At 44.2% G+C, this 27,552-nt stretch overlaps 1 protein-coding gene and 1 long non-coding RNA gene across 8 annotated transcripts in view; one reads left to right on the top strand and one right to left on the bottom strand.

Moving 5' to 3' along the window:
- Positions 1-516: 516 nt before the first annotated feature.
- Positions 517-26,800, bottom strand: LOC117871973. The gene is made up of 2 exons (XR_004644370.1): positions 26,458-26,800; positions 517-611 (listed from the first exon to the last, which is right to left on the bottom strand). It is a non-coding gene; the product is annotated as an uncharacterized LOC117871973 (long non-coding RNA).
- The window catches only part of ADCYAP1R1 (ADCYAP receptor type I), a 179,722-nt gene continuing 178,600 nt past the window's right edge, over positions 26,431-27,552 (top strand). For all 7 annotated transcript variants that reach the window (XM_034759880.1, XM_034759877.1, XM_034759876.1 and 4 more), the window contains exon 1: positions 26,431-26,510. The gene's annotated coding sequence lies outside the window, so the exon portion shown is untranslated. The remainder of the gene's footprint in view (positions 26,511-27,552) is intronic.

Genomic DNA, 27,552 nt, shown 5'->3' with positions numbered 1-27,552 from the left:
CGGTGCCACTAGAGGGGACAGAACACCACCCCCAGGAGGTGTGTGGGTTACATACTTCCCCTAGCTGAGGAAGCACATCCCGAGTTTCAGAGACTTCCCAGTTGAAATCCCCGACGAGCCCCCACTTGTAACATTGACAGATCCTGGTTGTTGGCGGGCAGGATTGAACCGGGAAACCTCTGGAGCTAAATGCATTAGCCTCTACTGCATGAGCTAAAAGCCATATGCCCCTTAACTAAGGCTGTGGCAGACTCCTTAATCTCTCTCTCTAAGTGGTCTTGGTGCCACTAGATGGGACAGCGTGTGGGTGTGGTGGTTACATGTGCACACATGTGCCGGGGAGGTCAATGGAAGAACTCCTGTAACTCAACACCCTAGCAAGAGGGTGTGCTCTGGAGGTGAGTGAGCCCCACACCACACCCACACTACACTATTTTTTTAAAACAATCAAAAGCCAACCATGATTCTTGTGTTACAGGCTGAGAGACTTGGTGACAGAGAGGTTAAATGACTTACCTAGTAACTCAAAGTCCTGTGCTGTAACCATTACATCATGTTTGCTTATTTCCCATATATCTCTGCAAGTGTGCAGGGCCAGCAAAAGGAAGATCCTAAGAGCAATAAAGAAAAGAACATAAGAACTCATTCGATGCAGTCAATACAAAGTGCAGTTTAGGGTGGGGCATGTCTTCCTGCAGCGTGCTGTTATTGTGTTTCCAGGTGTGTTGTTCATAATTTGTTTCACTGTGAGTTTAAAAGGAGAAGGGGTAGCAGAGTTCTTTATGGCTGGTTTAGGCCCTGATTCAGGAATGCACGGAGGCATGTGCTTTCCTGAATCAGGGCTTTATTTGCTATTTGCCTCCGTTTCATACAAAGTGAAGGGGTTTTATTGAGGAACAACAACAATGCTTGAGGACCCAAAAGGGAAAGGCTGAAAGTAGTAATTGGGCTGCGGCTGGCCAAACAAGCACATGGGAGCTAATCATCCCAACGGAATCCAAATCTCCTATTCCCAGCCCAGTGCCAGAAACACAAGACTGGCCTTCGTCTCAGTGGGCCCAATTCTGATAGCCTTAGTCCCATGACAACTGCCTTGCTCCATGAGTAGCGCCAGTGAAATGGATGGGCCTATATGTGGAATAAGCATGAGTAATGAGATGGGAATCTGGACCAATATGTATGATGCCAAATTGTCATTTGAAATTCCATGAACCATAAGGAGGGGGAGGAATTGTACGTGTTGCTCCACGCATAACTAGGAGTGATGAGACACTAGTGGCAACAGAATATCTAAGGCGATGAGCAGAAAAAAGAACACTGTTAGTGACATTTATGTGGTGGAATAGCCACCAAAGGGAATGGAGGAAAATCTACTGCTTGGTCCATTTAAAAGTAGGTTGAATGAAATACTAAGGGGAACAGTCCTACAAAGGCAAAGGAATGTTAAGATGAACTAATAGGTCTTTCTGTTGCTAATTGCTGCACTGTGAATTTGTGATTGACTGTGTCTCTGTGACTTGACGTTTGCTAGATAAAACAGTAGCAATCTCTTTAAAACAGTCATCCAGAAGGGAATTATGTGAGAGCTGTCAAGTGACAGATTTGCGAATTAAACTTTAAATGGAGTTTGGATATGCAATTAGTATTTCTGACATGTTACCCGCTTTTCTCTTTCCTCTGCAGCTAAAGTCCTTGGGCCAGATCCTCAGCTGGTATAAAGTGGTGTAGCTGCATTGCCTCCAGTGGAGCTACGCCAACACACCCCAGTGGAGGATCTGGCCCTCAGTGTCTAGCGTAATCTGTTTAACTGGTTTCAGAGTAGCAGCCGTGTTAGTCTGTATCCGCAAAAAGAACAGGAGTACTTGTGGCACCGTAGAGACTCCAATGAGAAACTGCTGAACTGGAGTTAATTTGCAAACTAGATACCATTAACTTGGGCTTGAACAGAGACTGGGAGTGGCTGGATCATTACACAAATTGAATCTATTTCCTCATGTTAAGTATCCTCACACCTTCTTGTCAACTGTCTGGAATGGGCCATCTTGATTATCACTACAAAAGTTTTTTTTCTCTTGCTGATAATAGCTCATCTTAATTAATTAGCCTCTTAGAGTTGGTATGGCAACTCCCACCTTTTCATGTTCTCTGTATGTGTATATATATCTCCTCACTATATGTTCCATTCTTTGCATCTGCTGAAGTGGGCTGTAGCCCACGAAAGCTTATGCTCAAATAAATTTGTTAGTCTCTAAGGTGCCACAAGTACTCCTCGTTCTTTTTAACTGGGTATAATCCCAAAGGATACACTTGGAGGGTCTCCTCTGGGCATGGTTTCCCCGTCATGCTAGGGGCATGAGCACATATGATTCTGGGGGCTCAGACATGGTATTACTCCCACCCATTCCCAAAGATGGAAGAAAACAGTGGTCTTAATAAATGTTAATTAGTAAGGGCACGATTCAAGAGGAGCAGGAGCCAGTTGTAGCGGGATGGCAACTGAGATCTTTTGGATATTAATTTATAAGGTAGTGATGCAGATCCAGAGGGAACAGACGATGGGAGATTTAATAATGCTGTGCAATGACAAAATCGCCTTTCTTCCAATCTTTCCAAAAGATTCTATGAGTATGGTGGGAAACTGTGGCACAGAGGTTACTGTAAATATTTGTAATTCTAATATTTTTTCTATATTTTGATTATTACCAATTCACTCACATTGTTCAGAGCCAGCGCAGGAACGCAACAGCTACAAATGTAGGGCTTAATCCACGCCTTGGTTTGACAGGTTTGGGGCAGGCAGGGTTAGATACCAGCATGCCGTTGAATACAAGGGCATAGCACCCCATAGCCCAGTTTTTTTCAAAGTTCGGGTTGCGACCCAATACTGGCTCGCGACCCGAAAGGCCCTGGGTCGCCTTGCTCAGCGACCCAGAGGCTCTGGTCAGCACTGCTGACCAGGATGTTAAAAGTCCCGTCGGCGGTGCTGCCCATCTAAGGCAGGCTAGTGCCTTCCTGTTCTGACACTGCGCTGGGCCCCAGAAATGGTCAGCAGTGGGTCCAGCTTCTAGGCAGGGGTGTCATGAGGGGGGTGGTACCTGTGGGTTAGAACTGTGCAGAGCCACTTGTGTACCTCCACCTAGGAGCCGGACCTGCTGTTGGCTGCTTCCGGGGCACAGCGCGGCCCGCAGTGCCAGGACAGGTGGGAAGCCTGCCTCTGCACCCCGTCTGCACCGCAGACCTGGAGCCGCCAGAGGTAAGTCCACGCCCCAACCCCAATCCCCTGCCCTCAGCCCCCCCAAACCTGGAACCCCTTCCTGCACCCCAAACCCCTCATCCACAGCCCCACCACAGAGCCTGGACCCCCAGTCCAGAGCCCTGACCCCGTCCCACACCCCAACCCCCTACCCCAGCCCTGAGCCCCCCCAAACCCAGAGTACTTTGCACTTACCTTAACTGAATTACATCTTGTTGAATTCAGACAAATTCTCCAATTTGTCAAGATCATTTTGATCTCTAATATAGGTTCCCAAACTGCTAGCAACCCCTCCCAGCTTCGTGTCATCTGCAGATTTTGTAACATGAATATTCTTCACTCCATTATCCAAGTCATTAATGAAAATATTGACTAGTACCAGACCCAGGCCTGATCCCTGTGGGATCCCATTGGATATGCCCTCCCAGTTTGAGACTGAACTATCAATAACTATACTTTGAGTACAGTCTTTCAACCAGTTGTGCACCAATCTTATAGTAATTTCATCTAGATCAGGTTTCCCTAGTTTGCTTATGAGACTATCATGTGGTACTGGGTGAAAAGCCTTACTAAACATAAGATATCACATCTACTGCTTCCCCCTTGTCCACTACAGAGGTAGTCCTGTTGAAGAAGGAAATTAGATTGGTTTGGCATGATTTGTACTTATAACATATTTTCCAGGTGATAGCAAACTGATTTGTTTGAGAATCTTTACAGGTATCGAAGTTAGGCTGACAGGTCTATAATTCCCCGGGGTCATCTTTGTTCAGCTTTTTAAAGATAGGTATGATGCTTGCCCTTCTGCAGTTTCCTGGGACCTCTCCTGTCCTCCAGGTGTTCTCAAAGATCATTGCTAATGGCTCTGAGATTGCTTAAGTTCCCGATATGAATTTCAACAGGCCCTGCTGAATTGAATACATCTAACTTATCTAAATATTCTTTAACCTGCTCTTTCCCTATTTTAGCTTGTGTTCCTTCCCCCTTGTTGTTAGTATGAATTGTCTTGAGTATCTGGTTACCATTAAGCTTTTTAGTGAAGACTGAAACAAAATGAGAGGGGTAGCCCTGTTAGTCTGTATCCACAAAATCCGGTGGCACCTTAAAGACTAATAAATTTATTTGGGCATAAGCTTTCATGAAGTGGGTTTTTTACCCATGAAAGCTTATGCCCAAATAAATTTGTTAATCTTTAATGTGCCACCGGACTCCTCTTTGATTTTGTGAAACAAAATAGGGATTAAACACCTCCACCTTCTTGAGGTCATCGATTACTAGCTCTCCTTCCCCGCTAAGTGAAGGGCCTACGCTTGCCTTCTTTCTCTTGCTTCTAAGGTATTTAAAGAACCTCTTATTGCCTTTTTTGTCCCCTGCTAGATGTAACTCATATTGTACCTTAGCCTTTCTGATTTCGTTCCTACATGGTTGTAGGAACGAAATACAATGCTTTTGTATTCCTCCTTAGCAGTTTGTCCATGCCTTGCACTTTTTGTAGGATTCCTTTTTTGATTTTCAGGTCATTAAAGAGCTCCTGATAGGGCTATATTGACCTTTTACTATTCTTCCTATCTTTCCTTCTCATCAGAATAGTTTGCAGTGGTGCCTTTAATACTGTCTCCCTGAGAAACTTCAAGCTCTCCTGAACTCCTTTTTCCTTTAGATTTTTTGCTCATGTGACCTTACTTACCAATTCTCTGAGTTTGCTAAAGTCTGCTTTTTTAAAGTCCATTGGCCTTTGTCTGCTGCTCTCCTTCCTTTCCTTAGAATCATGAAATCTATCATTTCATCATCACTTTCACCCAAATTGCCTTCCATCTTCAGATTCGCTCCAATTCCTCCTGGTTGGTCAGAATCAATTCTAAACTGACTTTTTTCCCCTGTTGCTGCCTCTACTTTCTGGGGCAAAAAGTTGTCCCTGGTACATTCCAAGAAATTATTGGAAATTTTGTTTGGCTGTATTTAAGTCTCCCATTATTACGAGCTTTTGTGGTTTGGATATTTCGGTTTGTTCTAGATATGCCTCATCCACTTCCTCTTCCTGATTTGTTATCTATAGTAGACCCCTATCATGGTGACATCACTATTTATACCCTTTTTATATTTACCCAGAAACTGTCAACTGGTTTGCCTCCCACCTCCTTCTGGTCCTCAGAACAAGTATGTATTTTTTTGATGTGGAATGCAACACCACCTCTCTTTTTACCCTACCTATCTTTCCTGAACAAGCTGTACCCCTCTGCACCAATATTCCAGTCATGAGACTTATCCCCCCCAAGTCTCTGCAGTGCCAATAAGTCATAATTTAGTTTATGTACTAATACTTCCAGTTCTTTCTGTTTATTCCCCAAATTCCACACATTTGTGTATAGATGTCTAAGATGTTGAGCAAATTTGCCCTCTCTTGTTACTCCTATGACCCAATTGTAATTTTCCGTGTCCCCCTCCAACCCTCTGATAAGGTCACTTTTTTTTTTATACGTGCCTGGGGGCTTTTTGTTATCTGCCCCCTTTGAACCTAGTTTAAAGCCCTCCTTCCTAGGTTGGCAAGTTGGTGTACAATAATGCTCTTCCCTGCTTTGCATGTGAGTTCACCGGCAGGCTTTCTTCCTCGGTATAACAAGATGCAGCTACCTGCTCTAATTAATGCTTTTGTTTGAGGCAATATTTCATCGTGTCTCCAAATCAAATCAGCTTTTACCTTTATCTACAGCTAGCTGGCTAGAAATCCCGTAATCAGCCCCTGCCTATCTTCTTAAAGCCCTTAAATCTGGCGGCTGTGCGCTGAAATGCCTTCCACATCTTTAATCTCCTTTAATAATGTTTAAGTCTACATATGCTAGACTGTTACCAATTTGGGATCTTGAGCAGTTATATTTTAATAGTCTCTTTTGCAGTGTTTAAATAAAGCTTCCCCGTTCACCTCTCATGTAAAAGGTATGTGTGATCCCTGTCGCTTACAGTGTTGCAGGGAAATGAGAGCCATGTCCGGGAGGAATTCTTGCTGCCAGTTGTGAGTGATGTATGACATTCAAAACACCAAGCCCTGTGCTTAGAGAACTCGGGCAGTGCTGCTGTGTAACCATTGCTCTGCGCGGCTGTGTACTTCTCTGCACCGGCACGTAATACTCAGACACGGCCAGGAATGGCTGACAAGCCCACATAGGAATGGAGTCAAGTATCAGAGCGGGAGCCGTGTTAGTCTGGATCTGTAAAAAGCAACAACGAGTCCTGTGGCACCTTATAGACTAACAGATGTAGTGGAGCATAAGCTTTCGTGGGTGAATGCCCACTTCGTCAGACGCATGTGAATGGAAAATCAAAACATTGTAACACGTCCCTCGCTACCTGGGATATCACAGTATTCCTAGTTCTGCACCTTACGGCCATTTAGAACTCTATGACGACAGCAGAGATAACCCCCAGGGCCTTTTCCAAAGCACATCCCCCAGCTTCTTGAACTAAATGAGAATCTCCATCAACGGTCAGCATGATAGGGCTCATGAGAGGGCTCAAGGGGGGAGGGATAGCTTGGTGGTTTGAGCATTGGCCTGCTAAACCCAGGGTTATGAGCTCAATCCTTGAGAGGACCCATTGGGGATTGGTCCTGCTTTGAGCAGGGGCTGGGACTAGATGACATCCTGAGGTCCCTTCTAACCCTAATGTTCTATGACACACCATTGGCCAGTTGTTTACATTCACACCAGCCAGGCTATTCCAGAACTATGTGTGACAGATCAGCTCTTGTCTGTCAAGAAAGAATCTTTTATATAGATGGATTTTATTGGGAGATAAGGAATTATTGAGAAGATGGGAGCTTTACAGGTTATGGCTGAAAGAGACTGGCATGTTAACGCAGAAAAGCAGGCCCCAGCTCCTAGGGAAAAATCCTTTAACATGCAAATGAGTTTTACTCTGACCAAGGTTTATGCTAAGAAAGCTTATACATTATTGCCTGTGCAAGATCAAACACATTTTGGCAATGCTGGAAGGCAACTGGAAATGTAACTATGCACTAGGGAAGGGGGCTTTTGTAAAATATGGTGTATAGTAGCTACTGTATTGGAGAGATTGTTTCAGCTCCCTAGATATTGCATCTGAGCAAATATCATATGAAGACAAGTCCTTTCCCCAAGGCAGAGGGAACCTTTGCATTTAAAAGATCTCTTAGAGCAAGACGCCTGTCTCCTCCAGACTTCCTACCAGAGCTACTTCAAACACTTAGAGGAAAAGTAGCAGTTTGAATTGTTTTTTTCTTTAATATCCATATTGCATTAGCACTCACAGAAAACCACACCCAGCCACAGAACAGGACTGAGGCTCCATTGTGCTAGGCACTGTACAAACACTTGCCAACGTGGCCCATGCCCTGAAGAGCCCCACAAATGCAACAGGGCATTTTTACTCCTGGGGAAATTCTGCACAACTGCAGTGCAGCAGAAAAATGCTCTCACTGTGCTCCCCACCCCTTGCAGATTCTCTTTGCTTCCTTGCAGAAAATGGTTCCTGTGGGGAAGCAAAGAGAAGCTGCACCAGTACTCACTCACCCCTCCCCAGCAGCTTGGCCCTCAAATTTTGTTCAGGCAGTGGGGAAGGGGGAGGGGAAGAGAGGTAAATCACTGAGGGGAGGGGGGTCTGGGGATGCCCCGGCCACCCAGGGATGCTAGGGTGAGGAGGAGGATGGAGATAGAGTTCCCTCTCCCCCTCCCCTTCCCTGCAGGGAGCAGCCAGAGCTGGGTCAGATCAAGCCCCAGAAACTTCCCCTGGCTGCAGGAAGTTCTGCACTGCAGGAGGGGAGGCTGTGGGGAGGGTGGGGGGGGGCTGAACCTCGGGAGGGGAACTGGGGGCGGGAGGGTCTGGATGCACGGGGGTTGGGCAGACAGGGGCAGTGACCCCATCACGCATCCGGACCCCCCCATCGAGCCCCCTCTGCATCAGGAAGCCCCCCACTGAGTCCCCCAAATCCCCATCCTGCCAAGCCTCACCCCCTGCATCATGAGCCTCCCACACCCAGCCCCCCACCCCACTGAGCTCCAACTAGCTGCACCCTGATTCCCCCACCCCAACAAGCCCCACTCCCCCAGCCACCACACACTGAGGCCTAACCACCTTCACCTGGACTCCCCTGCAGAGTCCCATTTGCCCTGCACCAAGCCCCTGTGCATCCAGATTCCCCCCACCAAGCTGCCGGCACCCAGATTGTGCCCCACAGAAACCTGGTACTCTTGAGTGAATTCTGCACCAATTTTTTTTTTAAATTAAAATTGCAAAGATCTGCATATTTTAATTGTCACAGAAACAATTTGGTAATTTATTTCAAAATATTTGTCAGCAAACAATTGAAAATGGTGTGATTATATTGTGTTATCTTGACAAATAAAATATGCAGAATTTTAAAATATTGTGTGAAGAATATTTACTTTTTTTGGCGCAGAATTCCCTCTGGAGTAGCATTTTTCACACTCACACACTAGTGTGGCTGCTGTTCAGGATCGGCTCCAGTAGATGTCACTCTTCCCTCTGAGTCAGCATTCTGACTGAGTTCTCCGGAGGTTGCTCTGCTGGAGGTCCTGTGTTTTGGAGGAGACTTGACACTGAGGTCCCTATCTACCTATGTATTTATAACATGGTATCTGAGGGCTGAGCTCTCCTGGTTTTTAAAGAGCTTATCATACTATTTGGTCAAATTTCAACAAACAGTTATGTTCTGTCTCCCTAAATGCTCCACGCAGTTTCAATCAGACACAGTGGCCTTCTCCAATTCCTGTCCCATTCTGCCACGTAAGTTTGCAGTGCGTCATTCAATAGCTGTTATATTCCACCACAGAGAACTGCATTTCAGTGGTGCATGAAAAGATTCTTCTGCGTATTGGGCTGAATTCTAATCTGTTACACTGGTGTAAATTTGGAGAGATTACTTTGACACGCACTAGCTTTTGTGGCCACCGGAGCCTACTTTCTTCTCTAACTAATGTTTCAGTGGAGCCAAAGGAAATAAATCCAGGGTAACTCATAGTTACACTGGTAGAGCTGAGGGAAGAATTTGGCAAACAGCTTGCTCTCAGTCTGTAGCCTCTGCCTAGATGAAAGGCATTATATATATGTCAGATACTATCATTACTGGAAATGTTATGAAGAATTCCCATCACAAAAGGGGGCATTACTTCAGGAAGGGGAAAATCTTGACTAAAACGTTAACCAGCCTGTAACAGGGTCAGTTCAGGCAGAGGGGTAAGGCAAAGTATTCAATGAGTTCTCAGCAAGTGGTTGACTCTCTTGCCGTAGGCTGAAGTCTTGTCTGCTAAACAAGATTTGGACTGGATCATATTTGGATGGAGACCTCCAAAAAAAATCCAGGTATTGTAGGCAGGGATGATTTGGTAGATGGTGTCCTTCCCACTGAGACAGTACTGCGTCTGTGTCTCCATTTTATGGCAGTAGGGGGCATGCTGTTGTTCACAGTGCTGTATTTTGAAACAAATAAAAAGCTAAGACCTTATGTGCATGAGGCCACTTAAAAACGCCATAGTATTCTTCATAAAAGTTGGGTGTTAACCCTGGTGTCCTAGCCAAAATCTAGCTTTGCTTATTACTTTTGTCCTCCTTCAAATTCTCACTGCAGCTTCAGTTGGACATGAGATCTTCACTTGCTTGTCTACATAGTCGTAGAGAGGCAGAATGGTTTAGTGGAGGAAGGTTGATCTTGTGATTAAGACAGTGGACTGGGACTCATGGGATTTTCTTATTAGGGCTGGCTGGGGAAAGGGTTTCCCATGGGAATTTTTGAATTTATCTTTCCCATCCAAATTTGAGATGAAAAGTCCATTTCAATCTTTTGGCGAACAGAAAATCAGAAAACTATTTCAGTTTGGATCCACTGAAACATTTTCTTTCACCGCAGACCGTTTTAATCCATATATGTATGTGCGTGTGCGCCAATTTGCATCATTTTAAAACAAAATGGTTTAGACTTAAACACAAAATTTTCCAGTTTGACAATCTCAAACCTTTTTTGTTTACCAAAAATGTTTTGACTCGAGTGTTTCACTCGAATGTTTATGTGCGAACAGATTTGGTTTAAATGAATTTGCATTTGGGGGCAAAAAAAGGTAAATTGAAAAATTCCCAACCAGGGGTACTTTTGATTTGACTCCAGATTAGACAGTAGATTCTCTCTGTGACCTGGGGTAAATCACTCCTGGCCAGATTCTGATATTCTTTCTGACACTGAACAGCACCTCACTCCAAAAATGGTCCTATTGATTTTACTAGGACTATTCCCAGAGTAAGCCTCACTCACATTGAGTAATCTCCATCAGAAGCTCTCTCTTAATCTCATTGGGTATGTTTACACTGCAGCCTCCCAGCCTGGCTAGACAAACTAGAGCATTAAAAATACCAGTATGGATGATGTGGCCTGGGATCTCACGCCTTGGGGGAGCGGGGGGTTGTATAGTGTAGACAGACCCATAGTACTTCCATTTCTCAGCCTTTGTCTTGTCTAGTTAGTTTTTAAACTGCTCTGGGCAGGGACTCTTTCTTTCTTTGTGTTTGGATGTGTGGGGGTCCTTATCTTGGTTATTGCCTGGATGCACTACTGTAACTCAAATGGCTAATTCTCCAATGGTTGCTTTGTTAAACAGCTTCTATGTTTTGCCCCAGAGGTAGAAGCATTTCAGTGGTGGGAGATGTGAACCCTTTGTTTTCCAGTTTATGCAGTGCTTTACAATCCTTTGAGATGAAAGCTGCTACAAACAAATAAAGTAATTATTAGTAATAAATCCTCACTTTAATCAGTCTACTGGAGTCCCTGGCCTACTTGAAATATGAATTGGGGGTGGGCTAACGTGGGATCCAAAGTGCCATTTGCCACTTTCTGACTGTTGATGATTAAATGTTCTGAGAGAGAATGCTCTCTAGTTCAAAATGATTCTGTTAAATAAACTTACCCTTTATGACAATTTGTGAAGCTCTTTCAAAAATTAAAGAGATGCCTGGAGAAAGAGTCGCTTCGGAATGTACAACATGTACCCTGTCACTGATGATACTTCGTTTTTCCAGCTTTCCAACCTATGCTCATTTAAAGCCTTTCATTATAGTGCTAATGATAAAGCCATGAAAAGGGGACTTGATAGAATGATGTGTTTTATTGCTCATAAACAAACTCGAGATGAGTAAAGGGAACATTCAGAGTTCAGAAAGATTGGAGCTAGAGTCTATTTTCATGTTTATTGCCAAAACCTGGGTAATGCTGCAATGTTATTGCCTGTTTGGGTCCTTGAAATATTAAGCAGCAGAATATATCCTTAACAATTGTTGTGACAGATTCTCACACACACAGAACCCCTCCACCCCCACCTCGGTGACACAGCCTTAATGGAATGTGTATTATTGCAAACAAAAGCTGCTAGAAAGGCATCATTCAAAGGTCTACCTCCCTAACCCACAGGAGAACGACATACATTTTTTATGAATTATTTCATGCTGTATGTTTGCTGGTGTGTGTTTGTGTGAGAATAAACATCCAAATAGCAGGTTGGAGCTTGATTCTTTATGCACTGATTGCTAGAATGTGTACTTTAGTCACAGAAGCAGTCCACTAGATAAAGTGTTTTGGAAATATTGCAAAATTCATCATCTTTCATTAGAAGAAATATTCTATGAGACTGTGGACTGACTTCATACTTGGTGACAGTTCACTAAAATCAATGGAGTTATCTCAGGGATGAATTTGTCCCAATATATTAAATGTGCTCAAATATGGCTTCTGAAATTATATTTATATTACAACGCACAAGACCTAGTGGGCCCATTTTATTAGGCTCACCGTACAGAGAGACTGTCCCTGCTCTAAAGAACTTACAGCCTAAATAGGCAAGGTACTCAAAGGGTGGGGGAAAGGAAGTATTACTATTATCCCCATTATAGAGATGAGGAATTGAGGCACAGAGAAAGGAAGTTACAGCCAGATGGGACAACTCTGGCATCACTGGAAACTGAGGCTAGATTTCCTGAGTTCCATCCCAGTGCTTTAACTACGAAACCATGCTTCCATCCTTAAAGTATAATTAAATCACTGCTTCCTTTGTGTGCCCATATTGAATGTGGTCCAAGCTTCAGGGACTGGAGCACTTGCATGTAAAAGAATATATCTTCCACCCTTTATTTTGATTACGTTAAGGTAGGTAATTGGGATTAATTGAACCAATAGCCATAGAAAGTTGCCATAGATGAAAAGGATGAACACTCTGATTGGAACTGAAATGGAAGAAGACAGAGTCCAAGGAAAATCTATGGAAACATTGGGAGACAGCTACAACAAGGAGCAAGGGGAACAACCTTCTAAAAGAGAGGAAGGGTGTCCTTTTGGTTTAGGGGCTGGACTGGGAGAAGTGGGATAATATGTTCATCACATCAGGGTATCATCCTGATCTCTAATAGTTAGAGGCTGCTTCAAGCCACAAGCGACAAGGTTTAATAAACATGCCAAAGTTTTTGCTGTCATGAATTCCGGATACTCTTGATATCTATATAAATGTCTTCTCACATTTTGAATCTTAAATCCTTGGCCTCAATGACTTTCTGTGGCAACAAATTCCACCGTTTAATTACACATAGTGTGAAAAAGAATTCTAAGTAGTGATTAATTCCCCACCTCTTATTCATAGATGCATAGAGTTTACGTCCATCAGGGACCATTAGTTCACCTAGTCTGACCTCCTCTTTATCCGTTACTCCTGCACTGAGCCCAATAACTTGTGTTTGGCTAGAGCATAGGTTTCAGAAAGGCATCCAGTCTTGATCTGAAGACATCGAGATGGAGAATTCACCTCTTCCCTTGGTAATTTCTTCCAATGGTTAATCCCCTTCACCGTTAAAAATGTGAGCATAATTTCCTATTTGAATTGGTCTGACTTTAACTTCTAGCCATTGGTTTTTGTTATGCCTTTCTTGCTAAATTAAGGAGCCTTTATTTAGTACCCAATCTATTCCCTCCATCAAAGTTTTTTTTTTTTATTTTATTTCACTAGTCTCCTTGTTGTTGTGTTACACAACAGGGAGAACAGAAGTTCCCAATCTACCTTCTCTGAGCTTCTCAAATTAACAATATGGACAGAGAAAGAAAATGGCCAAAGGTATTGCTAAGATTCTTAACAGTGACCATTGGCAGTGTCACTGGAGGATTCTCAACTGTTAAGATTCTTAACAGTGATGCCTGGAGGATCCTCAACAGTGGGAGAGGGCAGTAGAAAAGAGGAAAGAGCTCGGGGAGGTTTAGGAAGAAAATAATATTTGTCTGGATTGTATTAAATTGGCTTTCAGCCAAGAGGAGATGGAGCTGACTCAGATAGAAAGAAAATTGCAGAGATATAATGAAACAGGAACATATAAGACCGTTATTAGCATATATAACACACTGACAAAGCTTGCCTCCCCTTTCGGAGCTGGGCCGCTAGAGGATAACAATGTACTCCTGAGAATATCTAATGGGAGTTTTCCCTTTAGATAAGCAGCAGAGGAATCTGTTGTGGTGCTTATGGTCTCATGTTTGAACCCTGCTGATTATCCAGATAGCAAATGCTGTTAGAGGCTGTCAGATGAGTAGGGCCCTACCAAATTCACGGCCATGAAAAATGCGGCAAGGACCGTGAAATCTGGTCTTTTGTGTGTTTACTGTATACTGTACAGATTTCACAGGGGAGATCAGCGTTTCTCAAATTGGGGGTCCTCATCCAAAAGGGAGTTGCAAGGTTATTTGGGGGCGGGGGTCACAGTATTGCCACCCTTACTTCTACACTGCTTTCAGAGCTGGGCTCCCAGCCACTGCTGTCCAGCTCTAAAGGCAGTGCCACTGCCAGTACCACAACTCCTGCTACAACGACCTTGCAACACCCCCAACTCCTTTTTGGGTCAGAATCCCTATGATTACAACACTGTGACATTTCAGATTTAAAGAGCTGAAATCATGATTTTTTAAATCCTATGACTGTGAAATTGACAGGGCTCTACAGATCACAGAATATCTAGTCCAACCCCCTGTTCAAAGCAGGACCAATCCCCAACTAAATCCCCTAATGGCCCTCTCAAGGATTGAACTCACAACCCTGTGTTTAGTAGGCCAATGCTCAAACCACTTCTTAGCAATCCTACATAAAGGCAAAAGAGACTGCCTCCCTCCTCCTAGAGAAATCACTCCTAGCTGTGCTACTGCATTAACAGAGATCAGAATCCCCTTCCCAAGGAAACCTTCACACACCAGGTAAGGTACAACTTCGGAGTAACTCTTTATAGAGATTAGTAATCAGAACTGACTCTCTGACATAGGGATCAAGAGCATAGCCCTGGATGACATTCACCTAAATGGATGAGAGTAGCAAAGAATATTACCCCCAGAACAACCTGAGTGATCTGTCATATAAGTTGGGAGAAAAACGTTTGAATGCAGAGTCAGAAGAGACTATGACAAGGAGATCAGGGAGGGGAGAGTGATCCAGAGTGACAACAGCATCTGATAAATCAAGAAGAATCAGACTGGAAGTGAGACCTTTAGATTTAGCCACAAGCTGGTCATTAATAACTCTAGAGATGAGTTTCTAGGAGGAATGTAATGAGTCTTCCAGATGATGTGAAGGAAGCCTGTCGGCAAGATGATGGAAGTGCTATGCCAATCAGGTCTGGAAGTCAAATAGATCAATGTTTTGCCCACAGTCATTGCTTCTCCGGCTTCTTACTGATGCTCTAATCAACTGCAAACAATCTGGATTAAGGCTCAGGCTTTGAGAACATCTCCACTCCACCTCTGCAAGGCAGTAAGTATGTGCTGCATGCCGCTCTGGTCTTCCTGCACACGCGGAGCAGGTGCCAACTTTATGGGCTGGGTCTCTTATAAGGACCTCCCTCTGGTGTGGGTTGATGAGGAGTCTGGAATTGCTGACCCCTCCCCTTGTCAGGCCCGATAGAGGAGCCTTCTCCTTGTTAATTAAATGCTAATGCCAGCTTGTGAGGGTGGGTTTCTTTTTGAGTGGACAGGGAACTCTTCTAGGGTTGAAGGGAAAAGGTGAATCATTGGCAGTGTTCAATCTTCAGTACACACACATTTCCAACACCTTCCCGGTTGCCCTGAGTTTCCTTCATCCCCAGGACTAGCAGCAGGGGAACTGGATGGCAGCCAGAGAGCACCGCCAACTATGTCCTATTTTCTCTCAGAGAGGAAGGTGGCACACACCAGCTCTATGCCATTCTATGCTGAGTTGCTCATCGCTGGACTGGCTATGTGGCATTCCTGCAGCTGTAAACTCTCTAGTTTTGCCCTAGCCCTAACTGGGATCACATACTAACAGAGGTTGTCCTGTGGAACACGTCTTACACCTAATTGCACAGACAACCAGTGATTAAAATAAGTGTGTGTATGCGGGGGGAGTCACTGGGGGTCACAGGCCTATGTTAAAATAATAACAAAATTGAACTGGATTGTTGAGAGGTGCTGGGTCTTACCAAAGCTGTTGCTCCAAAATATAATACCCTCCCCCGCAAAAAACAACAACATTTTTTTCACCTGACTTGAAGCACTGCAGACAACCTTCCCTCCCATCCACGATCACGTAACATCCCTTTGGTAACATGCTCGTTGTTTACTAGGGAAATTGCTATTAGTGAAGTATTTGTGTATTTTTAGCTTCTGATTAGTCAATTTAGCAGGTGGAAATGACGAACAGTAAGCAGACAATTCTCTCCAGGCCACGAGCAAATGCTCCAGGGATCACCATTTCAGAGTCAGCAATTTACTCATTGTGCTTTGTTGTAATTAACGTTGGTTTGTCTGATTCTTTCTAGAGCTGATAACTTTTTTTTTCTATTTCCCCCCACCCCACAAAAAAACCCTAATTTTAAATGAAAAATCTTGTGGAACATTTTTGTTTGAAACTCTGTTTTGAGAGAACAAAAAAAAAAGTCTCCATTATTTCTGGAAAACCAAAAATGTTTTACTGAAAAGCCTTTGACTGTTTTTGGCTTTAGCAAAAACGGAAAGGCACAGCCCCCAAAACAGATAAATCCCCACAACACCCTGGAAAAATTATCTGGAAAAACTACATTTTCCCCTTTCATTTTTTTGTGGAAAATATTTACTATTTACTGAACAGCTCTGAGGGCCCACATTATCAAAGCTATTTAGACACTAAAGATGCAGATAGGCACCCAGTGGAATTTTCAGACACACCTAGGTGCTTAACTCTCATTGAAATCAATGGGAGTTAGGCACTGATCTGCATCTTTAGGTGCTTAAATATCCCTGAAAAACTGGCCCTATATATTTTTCTAAGCATTCGGAGGTAATATTGTGGTTAAATTATCATCTATTACAAAGAGAGCGTAATTTTCACAGCAGTATATAAATATGGATCTAGGTCCTAATCCCGCAAACTCTTAAGCATGTGTTTACTTTTGTGTCTGTGAATAGTCCCATTGACATAAGTGGAAGGATCATGGTAGCCAAATTAAGCCCACGTGTAAATGATTGCAGGCGTGGGACCCAATTGAATGCCTGTATTAGCCATTGTGGTCAGTGGCTTCTTTCTCTTGCCAAATAATGCTTATTGTGCCATAGTCCAGCTGCTATATTTATGTCTCTGTCTTCACACAGCTTAGAGCCAATGAAGCCGAATCTGTCCCTTCCTCAACCGCATCTGTTTTTCATTCTTTTGTTCCTTTCAGAGGAGCAGCTTCCTAAGTGCTGTCATTGTTGCCACATATTTAAGGTAATACGTTAGTTCTGGTCCCTGAAGCTGTCCCTCATGCTTGCTGATAAGGATAATGACATTGCCATAACAGAACATCTGTTTTCCCGCTGATATGACTGCTGCTCCCTAACCAACCTGAGCCAAGAGTATTAGTATTTTTACTAACAGGTTGAACAGACTTGATGATGCAATGTAACCCTGGCTGGGCTTTTTTATGATGCCAGTTTTACCAGGATCTGGATCAGAGAGCAACTTGCAGGAGGTTAATCAAGCGCATAGGAAAATCCTTTCCTAGTGGAGCAACTCTGAGATGTAAAACAGAAAGTGTTCTGTAGAACCTAATCATGCATCTTATTTTAGGGCTTGTCTACACTTACCAGAGGATCGACACTGTGGCGATAGATGCATCAGTGGTCGATTTAGCGGGTCTAGTGAAGACCCACTAAATCGACCACTGATTGTTCTCCTGTTGATTTCTGTACTCCATCTGATCAAGAAGCGTAAGGGGAGTCAATGGGAGAGCATCTTCCGTCGACATCACGTAGTGTGTATCTTTCGGTAAGTAGATCTAAGCTACGTTAATTTGAGTTACGCTATTCACGTAACTCAAATTGCGTATCTTAGATCAACTTTTCCCTTTAGTGTAGACAAGGGAGTGCTCTCAAATCCTGTGGACATCAGTGGAAGTTAAGAGCAATTCTGCTCAGTGCCTCAGAGGATTTGTCTTTTTTGTCACTTGTTTGTTCTAATTTCAAATTTTGGGTAAAGGTTTTGCCTTATATTTCCCTGAGGCTTAATGACATTGTATGTAGTTATGCTACTCATGTTTAAATTTCCCTTTCTTCATTCATTCCAAGATGGCCAGCAATGTTTTGCTCCTCCAGGAAATGAGCAAAAGTAGCTGAGGGGGGTGGTGTGGGGAAAAATTTGACAAATACTTCCTGGAATTTTCAATGAATTTGCTTTGCGTGTGTGCATTTTTCATTCTCCAAGTTTTTGACAGATCAAGCTTCAAATTCACATTTGCAAGTAATCATGGAAGTTGCATTTTAAATCTACAAGCATGAATGTTTACTCTTCCAATCATGGAAGAGAAACAACATAGTGTAAGTTTATCTGACCAATTACAACCAAAGCCAACTTGCATTTTGAATATCAACTAAATACTCCCAGCCAGGGCTGGCTCCAGGGTTTTGGCCGCCCCAAGCAGCCCCAAAAAAAAAAAAAAAAGTCGTGATCGCGATCTGCAGCAGCAATTCGGCTGGAGGTTCTTTGCTCCGAGTGGGAGTGAGGGACCATCTGCCAAATTGCCGCCAAATAGCTGGACCTGCCGCCCCTCTCTGGAGTGGCCGCCCCAAGCACCTGCTTGGCAAGCTGGTGCCTGGAGCCGGCCCTGCTCCCAGCAATCTGTTTGCAATGAAACCGCAGGTTAAAAAAAAAATTGGGGGGGAAATTAGTTGAATAAATTCAAATGACTAAAACATTTAAGTATCAGAGGGGTAGCCGTGTTAGTCTGGATCTGTAAAAAGCAACAGAGAGTCCTGTGGCACCTTTAAGACTAACCGATGTATTGGAGCATAAGCTTTCGTGGGTGAAAGCCCACTTTGTTGGATGCATGTAATGGAAATTTCCAGGGGCAGGTATAAATATGCTGGCAAGAATCAGTCTGGAGATTATGAGGTTAGTTCAATCAGGGAGAGTGAAGTCCTCTGCTAGCAGTTGAAGTGTGAACACCAAGGGAGGAGAAACTGCTTCTGTAGTTGGCTAGCCATTCACAGTCTTTGGCCTGGTCCACACTAATCCCCCACTTCGAACTAAGATATGCAACTTCAGCTACGTGAATAACGTAGCTGAAGTCCAAGTACCTTAGTTCGAATTTACCGCAGGTCCAGACGCGGCAGGCAGGCTCCCCCGTTGACTCCGCGTACTCCTCTCGCCGAGCAGGAGTACCGGCGTCGACGGCGAGCACTTCCGGGATCGATCCCAGAAGATCGATTGCTTACCGCTGGACCCGGAGGTAAGTATAGACCTACCCTTTGTTTAATCCTGTTCTGATGGTGTCAAATTTGCAAATGAACTGAAGCTCAGCAGTTTCTCTTTGGAGTCTGGTCCTGAAGTTTTTTTTGCTGTAAGATGGCTACCTTTACATCTGCTATTGTGTGGCCAGGGAGGTTGAAGTGTTCTCCTACAGGTTTTTGTATATTTAAGGAAATTGAGATCAGTTGATGGCTATTCCAGGAGCTAAATTAACCAGATACATTATTTTTGCAACATATTTGCTCAGGTCTAGGATTGAGAACCTTCTGTAACGGGCGGTGGGAATGTAAAGTTAAATGGAAGCTGAAGCTTAATAGAAGCTGAAACTCAGGTTTCAGCTTCAGTCCCAGGCCCCAGCAAGTCTAATGCCAGCCCTGGCAACCCCACTGAAACAGTTTGGGGTCCCAACCCACAGTTTGAGAACCGCTGTGTTAACCCAATAACCAGCCTGTGTCTGATATTTTCATAATTTGCATTCCCCAAATCAGTTTTCAACCAATATATGCAGAGCGCTTGTAAAACATTAATAATTTCCCCGTGTTTTGAATTCTCTGGTGGAAACAAGCTCTTTCATAAACCACAGTTCCCTGAGGTATAAAGTATGCATCCAACAAAGCCAGAGCCTTTTCATAGTCATCTTTGTGACTGTCTTCAGGAAAGTCAAAGGATTTAAAGATATGCTCTGTTTGCTTCTCCACAGCACAAATTAAAGATACTTGTATATCATTAGTTTCCTTGTGGAGCTTGGTAGCAATGCAAAATCTTGCAAAATATTGTTTTCAGTCAGTCCATTGTGAAGGTTTGTGAAAGATGAAGTTTTCTGGGGCATAGAAGAGTCCCATGTTGATGAGCCTCTGCAACCTTTGTTGCTGTTTCCCTTCTGTTTCTGTGCCTAGTTTACTCCTTGTGAGAACTTTTTGTAACTCTTCATAGTCAGCTTTGGACTTAACGATCTTGAGTAATTTTATATCATCTGCAAACTTTGCCACCTCACTGTGTAACCCTTTTTCCAGATCATGTATGAGTATGTTGAACACCACTGGTTCCCTATCTTTGAACCAGTTACTAATCTGTGTGAGGACTGTCCTTCTTATCCCATGATTACATAGTTTCATTAAGAGCCTTTGGTGAGGGACCTTATATCAAAGGCTTTCTGAAAATCCAAGTACAGTATATTGAACTAGATCACCGTTATTCATATGCTTGTTGATTCCCTCAAAGAATTCTAATAAATTGGTAAGGCATAACTTCCCTTTACGAAAAGTCCTGTTGACGCTCCCCAACAAATCATGTCTATCTACGTGTCCTGATAATTCTGTTCTTTACTATAGTTTCCACCAATTTGCCCGGTACTACAGTTAGGCTCACTGACCTGTAATCGCCAGGATTTGCTTTGGAGCCTGTAGCAAGTTATTTTAGTTTATTGTTCATTTATTTTGTGTTGTGATGATTAATTAACATGTGATGTCATATTTATTCATTGTATGCTAAATAGGGTTAAATTGTAGGATTGTAGAAGTATAAGATTGATCAGTAGTTAGAAGGGATAATTATTTATTAGTTATCTAAGTAAGTAGGCCTGAAACTCAGGGCCTACTGGCTGAGGACTGTAAGATTTTAGCTTAGCCATTCTAGGCCGTATGCTAAAGAAATGCTTGACATAAGTAAATGACCGAAGAATGATCCTATGCCACAAGATTATGGGAAAAGATGTACTAATGGGTGATATTGCGAAAAATTAACAGTAGGAGTAATTTTTTGCTTACAAGATACCTGGCAGTCACATTTTTCTGACACATGCCCTAACCGCAGGGTGCATGATGTGCTAATGAGATACAGTCAGAATCACGTTATAAAAAGTGGGTGCCCAGATTAGGAAAATTGAGCTTCCTATGGGAAACTCCATCAGGAGCCATCCCTCTACTGATGATCAATCCATGAGAGACCCATCAGACTATCTAGGAGTATGAGAGTATAACTGTACACCTCTACCCCAATATAACGCGACCCGATATAACACGAGTTCGGATATAACGCGGTAAAGCAGTGCTCCGGGAGGGCGGGACTGCGCGCTCTGGAGGATCAAAGCAAGTTCAATATAACACGGTTTCATCTATAACGTGGTAAGATTTTTTGGCTCCCGAGGACAGCGTTATATCGGGGTAGAGGTGTATTTGTAACTTGTGCATAGGTCTTTATAGAATTTCAATATGCTTAGGTAATCATAGCCTTAACTGTAACTTGAATAAAACTTGTAAAACAGACTAGACCTTGTGCTTGTGAATGTCTGTGTGGACACTATCCTTGGTCTTTATGTGATCCTAGAGACTCTGACACAAGTAGCAGAGGTGACTGTCGCTCTGATAAGCTTGAAACTGTAGCCACCGAAGAGCCGAACCCACGATGGTGTCATACCACATTACAACATTCACTTTAAATAAAATAAAAGGCTACAAGCCCTTTTTAAAAATTGGCATTATATTAGCTACCTTCCAGTCATCTGGTACAGAGGCTGATTTCTGTGATAGGTTACATACCACAGGTAGTAGTTCTGCAATTTTATGTTTGAGTTCCTTCAGAATTCTTGGGTGAATCCCATCCGGTCCTGGTGACTTAGTACTATTTAGTTCATCAATTTGTTCTAAAACCTCTTCTCTTGACTTCACTGCTAAAAAGATGTCTGTCCATTTTATCCTGGGTAGCTATTGCATGCAAGCTATCCTGAGGTGAAAAAACAGTAAAGAGAAGACACTTAAATTTTATCCTGAGGTAAACGAGGTGAGGTCAACACTATATACCCCTGCCTGTTTGTGGCTGATCTTGCCTCATGCCATTTACCTGTCAATAAAAGTAAAATGCCTTGTCTTCACTGTGATGTTTACCTCAGGATAGCTCATGCATGCTAGTTACCTTGAGGGAAAACAACCATACCTGGTCTTAGCAGTAAATACAAGGCCTAAAAGTAAACTGCATGATACTCAGTTAATTTATATCAGAAGGGTGATGGGCTGAGACTCCTCTCCTGTGACTTGAATGTGTGTTGCCAAAAGAGATTTCAAAAGTGGGGTGAAATCCTTGACCTCACTGACTTCAATTTTGCCATTGACTCCAACAAGGCCAGGATTTTATGTCTGGTGTTTATCCCCTTCAGATGGTGAAGAAACGAATGTCACCTTCTGTGAGTTATCTGAACATTACCTTGTTTTATCAGTGGCCTTAAAAGGCTTAGGCCGAAGCCTGCTTCCTTTGAAACCCAGTTGGGATTTTGCCATTAGCGTCAATGGGACTTGGCCCCAAGTCTGAGGTGTTCAATACTTTTCTCACTGGCCCTTCTGATTCCTTCCTACTGGTATAACTATGTTGATAAAAATCACAAAATTAACCAAAATAGGTTTACTGGTACAAAGTCTGTTTAGAGAGAAGAGAAAAATAGACAAGGCAGATATTTGTAGCTTCTTTTTACTGGGCCCACGTGAGCCATGCAGCCTGTTGATTTTTCTCTCGCTGCAGAGCTGTGTGCTTGTCAACATAATTGGGTAAGGGTATGTGTAGGAAGGAGCTGACAATCCAACAGTCCTTTATTCCAGTCCACATAGTTCAGTAAAGAAATCAGAGCATTTTGCTTCTTTTTCCCTCTCTTTTTTTCTTTTCAGTATCACTCCATTGCTGGAACAGATAGCACTGTGTATGTAGGACCCTTCATTTTCAGTTTTTGTTTTAATTTTTCCTGGGAATTTATTGGTATTTATTATTACAACAACACAAACAGTTGCAATTCAGTGCAAAAACTATTAATAATTTTTCTGGGTAAATATTGGGGTTTATTCTGGTGGACAGAAGGACAGATTTTCATTTTCTTCCCATTTCAGTGTGTCAAATCTTTAAACCGTTATCTGCTAGCAGCTTGAAATGTTTATGTGGTAGGCGTGAGATTCATCAGCATGTTCAGATGGGCATGCACTTCAGAGCTTGCATGTATGTCTGTTTATTGTGTATATCTTCTAGACTAATGCATGGCCTTACTTCAACAGGCAGCTTTGCATATACACACAGACTAATGTATTATCATAATACATATATTTCATGCAATGTATTGCATTTTTCTAATAAAATAAGTTATTTTTATATATCTGAATGATACAAAAGTAGGGTGAAAATTGGAAAAAAAAATACTTTTTGTAAAACCCAGGATTTTTTCAGGAAATTGTTTTAAACTGAAAACGAAGGAGCTCATGTATAAGATACATACTCTCCCATAAGGCCTTCTCTAGAGAGCTATTCATTATTATTATTAGCACTTATTACTATTTATTTGATCATTACTATTATTAGAGCTAGTTGTAAAATAGCAAACATTTTTTGCAAAAACCCTGCATAATCTTGAAATTTTGGAATTTTTCAACCAGCTGTAATAATCCTTATTATTTTATTATTTATGTTGCACTAGGTGGGTTCTAAGCATTTAAAGGAAGTAAAAGGCAAGGTCCTTCCACCAAAATACCTACAATCTAAGGTTTATAAACACCTCTATAACCCACTGGTCAGTGTGCCCTTCTGTGTCTGATACATCTATGATGAGATATTCCTGCAGCCCACATATCCAGAGCCTGGCTCTTTAGCTGAAGGAGTTCATGCGTTTAGCTCTGGAAGCCCCAGTTCAATCCCCAGTGTATGCCAAAATGACAGTTTTTGCATGGGCTTAATTTATGTATGTGAGTAGGTCCACACGCAGGTAGTCTCATGTGCATAAACTTAAGCACATGACATGTGTAATTATTTGCATGATCTGTGCCTAACTGTTTTGTTAAGAAAACTGTCTTCTCTGAGGACAAAACCTTTGAATTACAAGACTTGCCTGTAGTCTATTATGTTAAGAAAGCTCTAAAACTACTTTCAGCTGAGAGTCTCTAGAAAGCCTAAGGTGAAGTACTCTCACACCTATTATCAAACTGTCTGTACTGGCCTAGCTTGATTATCACTTCAAAAGTTTTTTTTTTTTTTTTTTTTTTTCTCTTAATTAATTGGCCTCTCAGAGTTGGTAAGACAACTCCCACCTGTTTATGCTCTCTGTATGTGTGTATATATATCTCCTCAATATATGTTCCATTCTATATGCATCCGAAGAAGTGGGCTGTAGTCCACGAAAGCTTATGCTCTAATAAATTTGTTAGTCTCTAAGGTGCCACAAGTACTCCTGTTCTTCTTTTTGCGGATACAGACTAACACGGCTGTAACTCTGAAAGCTATCTAGATTTGTATTTCCAGAGGCCAGACATTCTCAGTGAAAGTCACTGCTCTGGAATTTTCTCTTCCCTTGATCCAACAGGGCATGAGTCTGTTGGCCTTCAGGACTCACTAAAATAGCAAGGCCCGTCTGATTACCTAGTCCTTTTTCTGAGTGGGTGGGGTGGGAGGAACTGGTAAAGCTTGTGAATACAGGCCTGATGTTCTGCTCCATTACACTGGAGTAAAATGGATGTAACTCCAGTCCTGAAGCTTTCTTCTGATGGGCTATAACATACAAGTAAATGAGCATGGGGATGTTTGTCACACTTGGTGAGTTACAGGTTTTGTTACTGGTTTGGCTTTTATATTTTTCAGGAGGGGCAAAGTGAGCGGGGTGGCAGGAGGGGGGTTGTTGAGATGCATAGCGCGGGGGAGGGGGCATATTGGGCAGTGGGAGTGAGGCTGACAGAGAAGGGGAGGAGGGGATGGGGCAAACAGCCCAGGCTCAAACCATGGCATTCAGATGACAGTACTGCTGTCCAAGGGGCTGTGAAGATCTGGGGCAGTGGAAAAGACACCCCATCTGGATCTCACCACCCCACTTGTGTTAATGCTGTGGGTGCCCCTGGCTCCTGCAGGGGCCAAGTAGCTGCTGATCATGCCCCAGAAATCCTTCCTCTATTGAGCCTAGATGGGGCCCACATGGGGGCATTTGTCCCTGGGCATTCTTTGGCTTTTCCCAGGTCCAGATGGGTGAATCTCTGGTTCTGCTGAACCGGGATCTGATTCTTTACTGGAGCCAGCCTGGCTGGGGGATGGGGGAGGCAGTTGGGAGGTTGTTGGGGGGGGTCCCTATCTGCTTCAGAGCTGGGAGTGGATCTCCCCTCGGGCTGCAGGCCAGCTGCTTCTCACTCTTGCAAGGGGTGATTCTCTGGCTCTAGGCAAGGCTTTCTCCCCTGAGCCCATGTGGCTGAGATGGGTCGCCTCCGGTGAGTGGCGGGTTCCATCTGCGTTCAGCTAGGGATGGGGGCAAAGGGTCTAGCTGGGCATCCCCTCTCTGGGCACCGGCGGCTACTTCCATCCTTTGCCCAGTCCCACCCTCTCTCCAGCGGCGTGTGCTTCCCTGCACCAGAGCAGCTGTGTAGCCACAAGTCCGGTCTGGCGGCTGCTGTGTTCATGCAGTCCCCTCCCGCCCAGGGTGGCTGAAAGAATCAGAGGATGCTGCATCCCCTCCCTGAGCCCGGCACCCTGCCTGGAAGCGCCTTGGCCAGTCGCTGCCCCCCCCCCCCCCCTATTAAACCCCTCCGGCGCGCCCCCCCCCCCCCCCCACACACACACACACACACACTCCCTTCTAAACTCCGCAGCCTCTTCACTCCCATCCTGGTCCCACGCCCTGCAGCGATGCCAGGCTGCATCCGCGGACACTAGCGCCTTGTCGCTCGCTTGCAGAATCCGTGGGGCAGCGGAGAGGGGGCTTGGGGAAAGGAGAGCGGGGGGGGGGAGAGAGAGAAGAGTTTGATTTAAGGAACCTGCTTTGGATAAACCTCTCCCACCCTTCTTTCTCATTCGCCCCCCTCCTCCTTCCATATTAATGAGGCTAGCCAAGGGGCGGGGATTGGTTCAGTGCCCTGCCCCCTTTCCAGGCACTTGTCTGGAGCTGGGGGGGGGGGGGGGGGGGGGGGGGGGGTTTGCATTTCTCCGCAGGACCGGCTCTCCTCTTTGCAGCGCATTGTCTGGGCATGAGACTCACACCCAGGGGAGCGCAGGCTGGCTGGGGCTCGTGGGCTGTGCCTCTGATCCAGCCCCCGCGCCCTCCCCTTTCCCCCGCCCCTCCCAGCGCAAATGAATTACTTGATTAAAAAAATAAAATAAAATAAAAAAGTTTGCAGCCCCCTCCTGTCCGCCCCCGGCGATGTAGCAATGGGAAATTCCTTCACGGCACAGACCGCGCCAATGCCTTGTGCAAGGGCAGCCTGGAGACGCGAGGCAGCGAAGGGAAGACTAGGGAGGGATTTTTAATTCCTGTTGGAGACATCAGACCGTGTGTGAAGGGGCAGCTTAGCTCCCTCTGGTCCATTGCATCGCTTGGCTTGCTCACCACCTCCTTGATTCAAGCAGATCGCGACTGCAGTTGCCTTCAGCCCCCCCCCCCCCCCCCCCCCCCCCCCCCCCCCCAGCTCCCACCCCCTTTGCCTTGCTCACCTGGGAAGGTGAAGAATGCATCTCCAATATTGGGACGGATCCTTGCTGCAATGGTAAGCTCTGGTCCCTCTTCCTTCCAGCGCGTATTGTACTTGGCTTGCAGCATTTTCTCCCCTGGCTTGCTGGGGCTCTCTGCTTAGCTGGAGACCGGCTGGCAGCTGAGAGCTAACCGTGCCATGCTTTAAGTTGAACCCTGACTTGACCAAGTCGGTCCCTTTATTGTAGTCCGTAAAGGACCACAGGGATGCGGGAAAGGAAGCAGTCGTATGAATTGTATTGTGTTGCAGGAGTGACACTGATTTGCTCGCTTTCCCAGTTCCTGGATGGGAATCACACACACAAGCGTCTTTCTGCCGCCAGCAACCACTGCATGCAGCTGTGGGGTGGTGGTGTGGTTTTTTTTTTTTTTTTCTTTAAAAACAAACAACTGGGAACAGGCTAACGTGTTGTTGGTATGTGGATCACGTCTGGTTTTAATGCAATATGGCTGGTAAATAAAACCTGATTGCTAACAGATCCAGGGCTGCGATTGGTATTTTCCTGGCTTAGCACTCCCATGCACAGTTCTGCATCTTCATTCATCTGCCGCAGCAACTCTGAGTCGCCCTTCTACCAATGCGCCAAAAGGGTTAGCGAGACTTCTCTGGTTTTACTATGAAGTAGTAGCTAAAATCTCTATTCTTGTACTATAGTGTGTGTGTGTGTGCGCGCGCGCGTGCGGGGGGCGGGGGGGCTTTCTCTTATCCGTATTTGAACAGCTTGTTCCAATGTTTCCATCTCTATGCAAAGCACATTAAAGTCAGAGCTAACAAACAGGACTTCTCATCTTACTGCTGTGCTGTGTACCTGCCATGTGCAGTGTTTGGGGCTGTGGTTGTACTGGGTTTACATCAATAGCAGAGAATAGTTAATGTGTGGAGATATAGCTATAGTATTAGGAGAGGTGTGTAGATTTCTTTTTTAGTTACATGTTGATATTTGTGGCCTGATGCGCATCTTACTAGGGTGTGGACATGTGGAGGAACTCCTCTGAAGACAGTGGATTTCCTCTGGTTTAAGCTGGGGTGAGAACAGAATCTGTCCCTTCACTTGCAA

This window comes from Trachemys scripta, chromosome 2, assembly GCF_013100865.1.
Source record: "Trachemys scripta elegans isolate TJP31775 chromosome 2, CAS_Tse_1.0, whole genome shotgun sequence".
Lineage (NCBI taxonomy): Eukaryota > Metazoa > Chordata > Testudines > Emydidae > Trachemys > Trachemys scripta.
Note: the sequence above shows the minus strand (reverse complement) of the source record. Positions and strands in the feature narration are given on the sequence as shown.